This window comes from Pan troglodytes, chromosome 14 (genome assembly GCF_028858775.2).
Source record: "Pan troglodytes isolate AG18354 chromosome 14, NHGRI_mPanTro3-v2.0_pri, whole genome shotgun sequence".
Classification (NCBI taxonomy): domain Eukaryota; kingdom Metazoa; phylum Chordata; class Mammalia; order Primates; family Hominidae; genus Pan; species Pan troglodytes.
The window spans coordinates 93,969,555-93,984,530 of NC_072412.2; the positions used below are offsets into that span (position 1 = coordinate 93,969,555).

Genomic DNA, 14,976 nt, shown 5'->3' on the forward strand with positions numbered 1-14,976 from the left:
GTCACGTGGACAATAAGCTATGTAATATTCTTTTTTTTTTTTTTTTTTTTTTTTTTTTTTGAGATGGAGTCTCGCTCTGTCACCCAGGCAGGAGTACAGTGGCGCAATCTCAGCTCACTGCAAGCTCCACCTCCCGGGTTCACGCCATTCTCCTGCCTCAGCCTCCCGAGTAGCTGGGACTACAGGCGCCCACCACGCCCAGCTAATTTTTTGTATTTTTTTTTTTAGTAGAGACGGGGTTTCACCGTGTTGGCCAGGATGGTCTCCATCTCCTGACCTCGTGATTGGCCCGCCTCGGCCTCCCAAAGTGCTGGGATTACAGCCGCGAGCCACCGCGCCTGGCTAAGCTATGTAATATTCTTAATTAGTAAGAAATAAAGGATCTCCAGTAGAAGTAAAAGTTTTGTCCTTCAGTGAAAGAACTCCTGTTTTATAAGAGCGGGGAAAAAGTGAAGGTTGGCTGCAGATGCAAGTTAAGTTGATATCACTGGTACAAAAGTTTTCAAGACTTACCATCTGATGGATTATACTTCCCCTTGAAGCCAGTGATAAGGTTATCTTCTAAGACAGAGGGGATAGTAGTGCTGAAAGAGAAGTGAAAGGTTGGATAAAGTAAAGAAAGTTTGAAATTGTTACTTGGAAGTATGATAGTTCACTAGAGAATTCTAACATGATTTTTAGAACAAGTTGAAAATCCCACTTGAATCTGATGCCTCTCTGTATTGTGACAAAAATTAACCTTGTTTTGTGAATTTCTACAGCATTGTTAGACTGTTCACTGAGAGGCCTAGAAGAATCACATTGTTGAGGTCTTTCAAGATTAACATTCTAACAGACAGCTTGTGGCAAATACTGCAGGTTGTTCAGTAAAATCTGTATTCTTTCCTGGAGTACAAAACTGGGCTACTTATTTCATTCTCCCTTGTATCTGAACAAGACCAGTAGTTGATTTCCAGCCAAAAACTGTGAGTGAAATTTATCTTAGGTAAGTTCAGTTCTGACGCATGAAATATTCCCATCCATTCCTCTGTGGTCTTCTTTCATCTGACTGGGATAAATATGTCAGGACAATCTTGGAGGTCACATGTTGCAGAAGGCAGAGAGACCATCAAACAAGTTCCCTGAATAACCACGTGACAGAGAAATTCCCAGCAAAACTTATATCTATTCAAGATATTTTTGCCAACAGAAAATAAATTTTAATTGTGATAGATAAATGGTAGGCACTCTTTTATTCTAAAAGGCAAGATAGTAAATAATTTAAGCTTTGTGGGCTATAAGGTCTCTGTCACAAGTACTTATCTGTGCAATTGTAATGAAAAAGCTGCCAGAGACAACACAAACAAACATGACTGTGTTCAATAAACACTTATTTACTAAAACAGACCATGAACCAGATCTATACACCATAGTTTGCTGACATCTAGTACTACACTGAAATTTTGGAGTATGTTTATTACTCAAACTAACCTGTCCAAACTAATATATATTATTATTATTTTTTAATTTTATTATTATTATACTTTAAGTTTTAGGGTACATGTGCACAATGTGCAGGTTTGTTACATATGTATCCATGTGCCACGTTGGTGTGCTGCACCCATTAGAAGTATTCTAGAAGTACATCAACACAGGGAAATTTAATGTATTTCAAAACATACTTTTGCAATAACAGTATAGGAATGAATCTAAACAAGGAAGGAAATGAAGAAAGTGAGATAATGATGTACTAAGTATAGTTAGTGGAGTCAAAAATAGGATTTTACAATACAATTGAAGAATGGTAATGGTGGGATTGATTTATGGTTGAGGTAGAAGTAGTTTTAAATTAGTCACATGGGAGTTGATGGAAAGTTCTTTAGTGCATTGTTGGGACTAAGTGACAGGAAACCTAGTGCAAAGAAGTTGCATATATTTATGGTAATGTGTCTGGAATTGGTCGGTTCTTGGTCTCACTCACTTGAAGAACGAAGCCGTGGACCCTCCCGTGGAGTGTTACAGTTCTTAAAGATGGTATGTCCGGAGTTTGTTCCTTCTGAAGTTCGGATGTGTCTGGAGTTTCTTTCTTCTGGTGGGTTCGCTGGCTTCAGGAGTGAAGCTGCAGACCTTCATGGTGAGGATTTATTGCAGAGTGAAAGAACAAAGCTTCCACAGTGTATAAGGGGACTGGAGCAGGTTGCCGCTGCTGCCTGCAGCAGCCTGCTTTTATTCTCTTATCTGAACCCTCACACATCGGGCGGATTGATTGGTCCATTTTACAGAGGGCTGATTGGCCCATTTTGACAGGGTGCTGATTGGTGCACTTACAATCCCTGAGCTAGACATAAAAGTTCTCCAAGTCCCCATCAGACTCAGGAGCCCAGCTGGCTTTGCCTACTAGATCCCGCAGGCCCACATTCCTCAGCCATTGGGCAGTCGATGGGACCCGGCGCTGCGGAGGAGGGGGCGGTGCGTGTGTCGGGGAGGCTCCGGCGCGGCCGGAGCCCATGGTCGGGGGGTCGCGGTGGGTGCGGTAGTGGGGGAGGTGGCAGGGGGGGATGTGCGAGGGGGAGGGGGGAGGTGGCGGGGGGGTGCGCGGAGCGCGGGGTGCGCGGGGGAGGGGGACGAGGGTGCGCGGGGAGGGGCGGAGGGAGCGGAGGGGGCGGGGGGGGCGGGGGGACGCAGGGGCGCGGGCGGTTCGGTCATGGCGGTCTGCAGGTCTCGAGCCCTGCCGCGTGGGGAGGCGGCTGAGGCCCGGTGAGAATTCAAGCCTGGCGCTGGAGGTCTGGTAGCGGTCGGGGACCCAGCGCATACTCCGCTGCGGCTGGCCTGGGTGCCAAGCCCCTCATTGCGGGCCGGCGGCTCTGAGTGCAGGCCCGCTGAGGCTGCGCCCACCTGGAACTCGCGCTGGCCCGCGAGCCGTGCCGCCCCGCCCGGCCCAGCCCGGGTTCCCGCCTGCGCCTCTACCTCCACACCTCCCTACAAGCGGAGGGAGCCGGCTCTGGCCTCGACCAGCCCAGAGACGGGCTGGGACAGTGCAGTGGCGGGCTGAAGGGCTCCGAGGCCGAGGAGGTGCTGAGAGTGAGTGAGGGCTGCTAGCACGTTGTCACCTCTCAGTAACTGGAACACATTATTACTCCAGGTTGTCAATGTGAAAAGCCAAAGGTAAGTCCAGATTCAACATTTAAGTAATGATAGATGAAGAGTTGAATATCAACACTCTACCACTGTCTCATATGTAATGTTAGCTGTCTATATATAGATAACATAGCTACACATATGTGTAGGTATTCGTATAGATGTATCAACACAGACACAGATCGATATCTAAATTACATAAATATGCACATATGTATTTTGTATATATATGTTTACACAAAAATATGTATAGATAGAATGACAGAGAGGTAGATGAAAATATATAGAGATAAGCATAGATGCTTAGTCAGACAATCTTTTCTATGAAGATGCTAGCCAGATCTTTCATTTCGGATTTACATAAGGCCAGAGAGAGTTTTTCAACTCAAGTTTAAGTGTAAAAACATACTTATTATCCAATAGCATATTATAAAATAAAATAGAGCTTAACCGTAATTAAATGTCCTCTGAAAAGAAAACGTCATTTTTCTTTGTTCTACATTGATTTCTCTGAAGTAGCCTAAAGTGCTGTGAGAAACACAGAAGATAATCTATTTTACTATCACTCGATGAAAATATAAAAGCCTTGAAAGAAAGCACAACTGAAAAATTGTGTATTAGATCATTATAATGTTAGAACATAATTTAAATATATGACATCTTGCTTATATTTAGGTTTTCTGGCATATGGCGGGATAAGAACACATAGTGTGACAACATATATTCTGGTACTGTGCACTATATTGATTTGTTGTTTAAAATATATAATTAATTTATATTACCATGAAGAAGATAAACTCCTTCCTTCTTCCCCAGAAAATAATTCTTCAATTAATAAGTTGTTCATTTGTTACTTATAAAGTCCTTATAGCCAGGTTCATTAACTGATGTTACATTTGCTGAAGTACCAAAATGTTGATTAGCCAAATTTTCTAAAATATTTTACCCAAACAAGAGTGGAATACTCACAAATTTACTTTGTTAATTACTAATCAGCTTATTTGAGAACAAACTATTTTCTGATATTTGTGAAGCAATAAACGTGTTTAGCAGTTAGAGTATAAACTTAAGGTCTGGATGAAATATGACTTAAGGTGAAATAATAGCTTCTATAGTGGGATGCTCACGGGTGTACTGTAATGGCTTTCAGCAAATACTGGCCAAGGATAATATGTCAAATACCAAATTAGGTTTTATTTTTATATTTTATATTAAAATGATTTTTATTACAAGATAATGAAGACTTCTCTTAATATTTTTCTTTAGAGAACTCAAGTTACTGTCACCTAATACATTCTTATTCAAATGTCATTTACACACCATTTATATGTAACTCAAATCAGTTTATGTTAAATTCGTTTTTGGCTTTTTACAGAAACGAGTAAGGCAAAATTAGGATTGAAGTCACTAATACCTATTCTAGCATCAGCAACTAATCCCTTTTAATCTCTATGAAGAAATTATTTGGTTTTTCCTCAACTAAGATTTGGGAATCCTCACCTTTTGAGAGGATCTAGATTTTATAGTAACTGGAAGACACTGAATGGGGGAGAAAATTGAAGATTAATTAGCTATTATTATTGAAAGGAAGAAAAGGAAGGAAGGAAGAAATGAAGGAAGGAGGGAGAGGGGAGGAAGGAAGGAAAGAAAGAAAAGGAAGGGGAAAAAGGGAGGGAGGAAGGAAGGAAAGAAGGAAGGAATGAGGGAAAAAGGGAGGGAGGAGGAAGGAAGGAAAAAAGGAAGGAAGGGACAGAAGGGAGGAAAGAAGGAAGGAATGAGGGAAGGAAGGAAGGAAAAGGAAGGAATGAAGGAAAAAGGGAGGGATGGAGGAAGGAAGGGGAGGGAGGAAGGAAGGAAAGAAGGAAGGAAGGAAAAAGGGAGGGAGGAAGGAAGGAAAGAAGGAAGGAATGAGGGGAAAAGGGAGGGAGGAAAGAAGGAATGAATGAAGGAAGGAAGGAAAAAAGGGAAGGAGGGAGGCAGGGAGGGAGGGAAGAAGGAAGGGAGGAAGGAAGGAAGGAAAGAAGGAAGGAAGGGGAAAAAGGAAGGAAGGAGGGAAGAAGGAGGAAGGAAGGAAGGAAGAAATGAATGAGGGAAGGAAGGGAAAAAAGGGAAGGAGGGAGGAAGGAAGGAATGAGGGCAGGAAGGAAGGAAAGAAGGAAGGAATGAGGGAAAAAGGAGGGAAGGAAAGAAGGAAGGAAGGAAGCTAGAGAGAGAACAAATAGAGTAGTACAAGTACCACCACCTAGAAACAAATTTTTGTTTGCCACTTCATACAGCTAGCATTCAGGGTGCACTCACCATATTTTCTGTCCCACCTGCACATTGCTATGTGGCTTTATTTCTCATGTAAATACTACTCCTTATTCTGTCCAGACTTGCACCTCTTATTAAGCACTTGGTGGGGATAGGGCACTATAGACCTCCTTGTATTTAGTCTAAAAATAGATTGATGCTTTAATGTTTTGGAGTACTTTTAATGTCTCACTTTATAACTCTAGTATCTCACCTTTCTGAGTTTTCCATCTCAGGAACTGTTCATTACGTAGAATGGGGTAGGTTTAAATTCCATCTCCTTTTATTTCATTGACTTTTTTTCTCTATTTTTGTGTCCATTAAACATGGCATTTAAAAAAGAGGAAGTCAGACATTGGTTTAATACTATTTTTTTTTTTGAGACGGAGTTTCACTCTTGTTGCCCAGGCGTGCAACAAGTGTTGCCACGTGTTGCCAGGAGTGCAATGGCGTGATCTCAGCTCACCACAACTTCCGCCTCCCAGGTTCAAGCGATTCGCCTGCCTCAACATCCCGAGTAGCTGGGATTACAGGCATGTGCCACCACGCCTGGCTAATTTGTTTTGTATTTTTAGTAGAGACGGGGTTTCTCCGTCTTGGTCAGGCTGGTCTTGAACTCCTGACCTCAGGTGATCCGCCGCCTGCCTCAGCCTCCCAAAGTGCTGGGATTACAAGCGTGAGCCACCGCGTCCAGCCTAAACAATTTTTTTTTTTTTAATGTATGGGATTCAATAATGAGCATGAAGAGAAATGGCTGCAGAATATTGTGAGAGTAAAGGTTTGCACATTGAAATCTGTTTCCAATAATTTTATTCACTTTCAGTAACTGGGAAGGGAAAAGGGAGAGTTGTCTTACTCTGGTCTTGATTTACATAATCTGGGTGTCAAATGAAAATTGCCCAAGGATTCTGCCCTGAATGAGAAATAGGAACCTAAACATCTACTTATCGACCACCCTGAGTACTTACAGCTTATCATCTGTCTCAGAGGTGAACATGTTCCTACCAAAAGTACTTGTTTTTACTTAGGATATTTTGCTCAACTTTTAATGAAACCACAGTCTTAGTTGTGGGGAATTTTATCTTGCAATTTCAGCAGCACCCAAAGATGGTTTATCTACACTCATTCACATATTTAGATTCTTAAATAAATCCTTGGGAGGCCGAGGCGGGTGGATCACGATGTCAGGCGATCGAGACCATCCTGTCTAACACAGTGAAACCCTGTCTCTACTAAAAATACAAAAAAAATTAGCCGGGCATGGTGGCGGGCGCCTGTGGTCCCAGCTACTCCGGAGGCTGAGGCAGGAGAATGGCATGAAGGCGGGAGGCAGAGGTTGCAGTGAGCGGAGACCGCGCCGCTGCACTCCAGCCCGGGCGACAGAGCAACACTCCGTCGCAAAAAAAAAAAAAAAAAAAAAAGGTAAAAAAGAAATCCAAACTCTACATTAGCAGCTGATTTTCAGATTTACACAGAGCTAAGATAAACTCTTACTTACAATGAAAAAGATACAAAAATCGTTACAAGGACCAAGAGAGAAAGAGGCAGAACAATCTCTCTGCCGGTGTTCCCCATCTGCTAAAAATAGGAATATTTGCTCAATTGAATTTTGTGCCTCGTAAATGAGATAACATATTTTTATAAGTGTATATCACACTGCTTGAACATTAGCTGACCTTAATACTTGATTGAAGAAGAGATAAAACAATGCATGGGAATTTAGACTGCCTTTAGGCTGTCATCACCACTCTACCAATGGACTGGTAGAGTGCAAATTTTTTTAGCTTGTATAATTTATTAAGCTGCCTTAATACATAGCACATTATCCTACTGGCATAAAATTTTTTTTAGCAGCTTCTAAAAGTCCCTGTTCATCATTAAAGAGTTTATGCTCTAGGTGACTATGGCTTAATATGTACATTAATACAGTTACTTAGAATGAAATCATGGATTATACCAGCACAATGGCTACACTGACAGATACATTCTGTTTATACTCTACCTACTCTACCTCATCTGTTTACGTGGCATGATGCCCATTCATAAGTTAATCAAACCTTTTCTGAGAGAGGCTGCCAAAAAGACATTGTTTTGGAAGGGCAACCAGCAAATGTTGGAAAAGCAAAGGCAAATAAAAAAGCTAATTTAAATTAATATGTTGAATAGTAACAAAACGCCTGAACACTATATGAGAATTTTTGACAAAGAGAAATTTTGACAAGAAAACTGTTGTGTAGATTACATAATTTATTTAAGAATATTTATTTTAAAATTGAGATAATTAGTATATTATTACAAATCAATCTTTGAATAAATCTTGTATCAAGTAGGAAACTAAAAAAATAATGTCATCCAAATGAAACATTTAAATACTTCTAATCAATTTTCTCTCCCCTGTGATATAAAAAGGCTTAATCAAGAAGCAAAAAGAAAAAGAAAAAATTGGCAAGATATTCCTTTTTTTTTCATTTCGGCGGAGAAAATTTTCTATGTGTTTGTGAGAGCTTGTCTCTTCCCATAGGAAAACATATGACTAAGTTGTGTTTTTCTTATCCAAAAAAGGGATTACATCCTAAAATTTTATATTCTAAAGGGAGAAATGATTTTCATTTTTTCTCCTCTGTTACATTTTTTCACCATAGTACTGTAACAGTCCTTTCCCTAATTCTAATGTCTGATATATAAATCTAGTATTTTTCTGAGAGTATCATTTACCAATTCTACTCTGTACTGAATGAATGAGAGTCTGACTCTTGAGCTAAAACATGTCTAATGGCTACTAATGCTGAAGAAATTTTATTTTATTTTAAATACAGTAATAATTTTATTTTAAATAAAAAGCAATACAAATTTCTTAAAAATCTTACCAACATATTAATCAAGGCACCTCATGTGATACACACTTCAACTTTACACATACAGAAATATTTTCATATAATAATTTCTTAGCTTATGAACTATATCCATAGTATTTTATTCTATATTAATTTAAAGTTGTGAATATCATGTTTAACACCTCAGGTTTTGCTAATAACTAGTTTTGTCTGGAAATGATGGATTTTGGAAAAGCTTCAGGAAAGCAATAACGTTAGCACTAGACCTTGAAAAACAAGTAGGCGTTAAGCCAACTTGTGTTGTATAGCATTGGTGTCTTAAATAGGAAGCACTTGGCACATTCCATTGTTAGCAGAATAAATGATTTGTATGGTAGTGGTCAGAAATTTAGAATAAGAAAAATGCATCATGCTACAACATAAATTAAGGGAAAATTACCTGAAGCCCTAATATTCCATGCTTTAATTTTAGACATTTCTTGGAAATATTTATTCTCAATTTAAATACTCACATTATTTTAACGTTCAAAATTAAGGAAGTCTAGTCTTCTCTTTAATTCCCATGCATAAATATCATCAATGCTAATAAGACTTACTAATATTTACTTGATGTTATCTATCTTACATTCGTGATAATGGAAGGGCCATTAAAATTTCCAGCAAAAATACCAAAATATCTTTATAATTTCTATGTAAGTCACTTTCTAGTTATATCATCAAATACCAGGATTTGTCTGATGCTAAGGCCATAAATGCCTTTTTACAAACTTAAAAATAATTTAAAAATATAATAGTTGTATTCATATGTGGCAAAATTCTAGTGATAGTAAATCACTAAAGTGATGTCTTTCATTAAGTGAGAAAAGAAATCAGAAGTGCACTTGTTAAAAGTGTCATTGTTCTCATCTCTGTTCATCAGATCTTATTATGACTAAGAGGATATCCAGTATTTGTCAAAAAAGTCTGATAGAAGAGAATAACTATTGGGTGCAAAGATTAAATAAAGGTGAATTTGAGCTTATTTATTTTAAGAGAAAAATCAAATAAGTACTAAAATGGCAACTAAAAATATTTCTGTTGACTCAGTTATTTTTAACCACTTAGTGAAAAGTCCAGTTGTTCTGTTCGATTGTTCAGGATAAACCTGAATATTAATATCCAAAGGTTAAGAATATTCATCATACATCCAACTCTTCTGTAAATCCATATTAAAAAAGAAATAAAAGTGCCACTTAAACAAACTTTAACAATTTAAATAAACATCCAGTTTATACTATATTAAATTATAGGACTGGCCTGTTAGCTTTAAAATAAGTTAATAATACATGCAAATATAAAAAGAGTAATGCTGCTGTAATCAACTTATTCATGAGTTAACATATTTGCATAAAACATTTTCTTGTTTATCAGAACAAGAACATTGACTTGTTTTTCAGAAAGCCTGTCTTCAATTTACTGTTTTCATCAGTATCATTAAATAAATACTTATATTGCCATCAGTTATGTAAACACTGGATTTAACACATTTCTTGAGATATATATGAACGTATACATGTACATGAGTGCAGTGTCAAGAGTAAGTAGTTATTGCAGTGAACAAAGTCTCTCATTTCTTCATGCCCAGCATATTAATGTTGATATATGGAATGTGAATTTTACAAGTGTGGAATGTAATTTTATTTTATCTCCAAGATAACTGAACTATGCAGCATAAATTAATATATATTAATTAGAAATATAATCTTTGAAATTTTAAATTTAAAAATTTTGGCATCCAAGTTAATGAATAAATGTAATAGGTTACATAGATGATAATATATTCATATATTTTTACATTATAGATTAACAGAGCTCAACAGCTATTAAAACAGATTTTGTTTACATTGTCTAGATTTATGCTAGTGATGAATTAAGTTCTAGTGAAAACGCATCAACGCTTTCCTATCAGTAGGTACTAAGTCATACTGTATTTTCAGAGAGCAAGCTCAGATTTCACAGGTAGGAATATTGGCCTTAAAAATATTGAGATTTTGGAGACAGACACAGCCAGATGGCTGAGTTGAACCTTTTAGCAATCATTCCCCTTTAAGAACACCAAATTGAACAACCATCTACAAAATACATCACCTTCATATGAAGGTTAGCAATCATAGTACCTACTTGTAACATCATAAGAAGGAAAGAGTCATAGATTCTGTATTAGCTTCATCTTGAGAAGCCAGTGACTATTAGAGAATGTTATTACAATAAATTTTAAAAAGTCTAAGTATTCTTCTTAAAATTACCATTGTTATTAATACCAGTGGTACCTCTCAAAGTTTTCAGTATATATATATAGATCTTTATATGTGTGCATATTAGTGCACTTATAAACATCCAGATATACACAAACTTTAACATATTTTACAAATTGGCATTTTATTATACACACTGCTTTCAACTTCCTTTTTCATTCACAGACACACTGTGACTCTTCCTAAGTATTAGTATATATTAACATGTTATGTTTTGACATTGAAATATAGTTAATTATATGGCTCTAAAACAATGGATGATTAAATAATTATTAAAATACTAAATAAAAAGAAAACAGTCATCTCTATTATATGAACTATATAGTAATTTAAATAACTGAAATACACAATGATTATAAGGGCATAACAAATTAGTCACCCTTGTAAATTTTTGATAGACGCTTATACTTGTACAGTCATTAGACAGGACTATTTGATAATATATACCAGAATTTAAAATTGGCGTATTCTTGACCTGTCACCTCCACTCCTAGAAGTTTTCCATCCAGCCACAATAATATAAGTGTACCAAGATTGATTACAATATGTCTACTCAATCATACTTATACTCAGTTCAGAAAAAAATTCCTTTTATAAATGAATGTTCAGGCATTATAATTAAAATAATTTTTAAAATTGACATAGTTTTACTGTTAAAAATTAGTTTTAGCAAGTAGAGATAATAGATTTATTATTTTTTATGATAGAAGGAGTGCATAAAGGGAAAAGTAAAACAAAACAAATGTCAGTAGGACAGAGAAGACTTTGAGAGCAAATTAATTAGCCTGTGAAATTCCTGTATATTTTGATGACACCAATGATTATGGAACTCCATGTGTTTTTTTTGGTCTCACTCTTTTAGCTTCTTCTTGTGGATAAAAGAAAAACGTGCTGTCATCAGAGGGCAAAGAGTGTTTAGAATAAAATAGCTTACATACTTCTAAGGAAGTAGAATGTTGATTACAGACACTGAAAGGTTGAGTAAATGGGGAGATGATGGTCAAAGGGTACACAGTTTCCATTAAGAGAAAGATGTGTTTTTTTTTTCTTTTTTAGAGTTCTATTTCACAGTATGGTGAAAGTAGTTAATAATAGAGTACTATATATTTCAAAATTGCTAAGAGAGTAAATATTAACTCTTCTCACTACAACATTGTGTTACATATTTGAGGTAATGGATATGTGAACTAGCTGATTTAATTATTGCTCGTTGTACTCAAATTATAATATTACTTTGTGCCCTATAAATTTATACAATTATAAATTGCCAATTTATAGTAAAATGTATTTTTAAAAAAGATGTAATCAAAATTCTAAAAGAGGCTACAAGAAACTTGACAAGCTCATACTAATATATAAGAAAGAGCAAAGGGCCAAGAATACCCAAGAAGACAAATAAAATTTTTTAAAAAGGCTTAAAATAAAAATATTTGCCTTAAAAATACTCAGATTTGGGAGAAAGAGGCAGAACCAGATGGCCTAGTAGAACCTTCTAGCATTCATCTCCCTGTAGGAGCATCAAATTGAACTAAAAACTATCTACACAAGAAAGCACCTTCATAAGGACAAAAAATTCAGGTCAGTGATCACAGAACCTACTTTTAACATAATAACAAGTAGAGAGTCATTGAAGAGGGTAGAAAAGACAGTCTTACATTGCCTGCACCACCTCTCCTCCAGCTAGTATAAGCATGGAGTGAGAAGCTGTGTGCCTAGTGGAAGGAGAGCAAAGTGAGTGTGGAACTTTGCACTGGAACTCAGTGCCTCTCTGTCACAGTGGAATAATAATACAGCTGGTGCCCCTGGAGGGGGCATATGGACCAGCCCTGGACTAGAGGAGAATCCTCTGCTCCAGTGGAAGGAAACTAAATGCTGGCCAGCTTCACTATTGACTGACTTAAATGATGCGGGCCTGAATTAATTTGTGTGGCAGTTGAGCCACAGGACTGCAATTCTTGGGCAAGCCATGCAGTTGCCCTGGTCTCAGAGGCAGTGGACTTTGGATGTAACCCAGTGTGACACCAACTGCAGTGGCCATGGGAATGTTTGCACCACCTTCCCCCCAACTCCTGGCAGAGTAGCTCAGGGAATGACATTTCCCACTCAGGGGAGAGAAGAGTACAGAAGACTTTGTTTTGCAACTTGGGTACCAGCTCAGGCACAGTAAAATAAAGCACCAAGAAAATTCCTAAACCCCGTGATTCCAGGATTTTACTCCTGGACTATGTTCCTAGACTCACTCTGAACCAGAAGGCAGTCCATTGTATGTGTATATATACAACAAATCTAAGAGTTACTGGGATTAAGAAGGATGGGGAGAGAGAAAGATTGGGGTAGAAAACGTATTCAAATAAATAATAACATAGAACTTTACAAAAATAGGGAAAGATGTGAATAGACAGGTACAAGAAGGTTAGAGAACCTCAGAATGATTCAACCCAAATAAGACTATCTCGGCGTATATAATAAATTCTCAAAGGTCAAAGATAAAAGAAGATTCTCAAAAGCAGCAAAAGAAAAGAGGCAAACAGCATATACAGAAGCTCTAATACGTCTGGCAGCAGACTTAGCAGAAACTTTACTTGCAAGGAGGGAGTGGGATGACATATTTAAGGCACACACGCACACACACACACACACCCTTTCAACCTAAAATATTATGTCCAGCAAAATTATCCTTCAAACATGAATGAGAAGTAAAGACTATACCAGACAAACAAAAGGTGAGAGAATTTATCGCCACCAGAACTATCTTACAAAGAAATGCTAAAAGGAGTTCTTCAGTATGAAAGACAAGGATGTTAAAGAGTAATAAGAAATTATATGAATGAATAAAACTCACTGGTAAAAGTAAGTATATGGACAAAGACAATACCCTAGCATCATAATTGCAGTGGGTAAACCACTTATATCTTTAGTATAAAGACTAAAAGATAAGCCTACACAGAGGAGTAACTACAACAATTTCAAAAAGATAAATAGTGAACAGAAAAAGCAAAAAAGGAGAGGGATGGAGTTAAAGTGAAGAGGTTTTTTTAAATGTTCTTTTTGCTTGCTTTTTTTTTTTGGTTTTTCTTTTCTTTATGATTAGATTTAAGTTGTTAGCAGTTTAAAATAATTGGTTACAAGATGTTGTTTTAAGCATCATGGTAAACACAAAGCAAAATCCCATAATAAATACCAAAAAATAAAGCCAGAAGTTAAAACATATTGCCAGGTAAAATCACATTTACACAAAGAAAACAAAACAAAACAAAAAAGGCGGGGGGGAAAGAAGAGAGTACCAATAAAACAATAAGAAAACAACAAAATCACAGCAGTAAGTCCTTACCTGTCAAAAATAACATTGCACGGAAATGAAAAATATAATCCAATCAAAATACATAGAATGTGTGAATTAATAAAAAAAAAGACCCAACTATATTCTCCATACGGGAAAATCCTTTAACCTATAGAGACATGCGTAAACTGAAAATGAAGGGATAGAAAAAGATGTTACATGCAAATGCAAACAAAAAAAGCAAGAGTAGATATATTTTTATCAGAAAAAAATAGATTTTAGGACAAAAACTATAAAAAGGGGCAAAGAACATCCTTATATAATCATAAAGGGCTGAATTTGGCAAGAGGATATAAAACTTTTAAATATATGTGCAGCCAGTGCTAAGTCATACAAATATGTAAAACAAATATTGGAGATAAGGAGAGAGATAGACCCCAATACAACAGAGTTTGAGACTTTTAAATCCACTTGCATTTGACATATTACTTAGATAGCAAATCAACAAATAGACATCAGACTTGATCTGTACTATAAACCAAATGAACCTAATAGACATTTATAGAACATTTTATCCAAAAGCTGATGAATACATATTTTTCTCCTCACACATGGAACATTCTTAAGGATAAGCCATATGTTAGGCTGCAAACAAGTGTAAAAAAATTCAAAAATATTGAAATCATATCAGGTAAGTTTTTGGACCACAATGGAATAAAACTAATAGTAATGAGAGGAATGTTGGAAACTATGAAAGCACAAGGAACATAATATGCTCCTAAATGACTGTGGGTCAATAAGAAATTAGGAAGAAATCCATTTTTAATGTTAAAACAAATGAAAATCGAAATACAGTGTACAAAAATCTATGGAATACACCAAAACTGGTATTAAAGGGAAGTTTATAGCAACAAATTCCTACATCAAAAAAGAAAAAAGCTTCAAATAACTTAATGATGTATCATAAAAAACTAGAAAAGAGCAAATTAGTAGAAGAAAAGAATGACTATCAGAGCAGAAATATACACTATTGAGATGAAAAATAGATAAACCAAACCAAAGTTTTTCTGAAAAGATAAATGAAATTTACATTTAGCCAGACTAAGAAGAAAAGGGAAAGACCCAAACAAAATCAGAGTCGAAAAAGGAGATATCTAGC

At 36.6% G+C, this 14,976-nt stretch overlaps 1 long non-coding RNA gene across 1 annotated transcript in view; it reads left to right on the forward strand.

The window, feature by feature from the left end:
• Positions 1 to 2,660: 2,660 nt before the first annotated feature.
• The window catches only part of LOC107968073 (uncharacterized), a 154,083-nt gene continuing 141,767 nt past the window's right edge, over positions 2,661 to 14,976 (forward strand). Inside the window, exon 1 of the long non-coding RNA XR_001708956.4 lies at positions 2,661 to 3,144. This is a non-coding gene — a long non-coding RNA (uncharacterized LOC107968073). The remainder of the gene's footprint in view (positions 3,145 to 14,976) is intronic.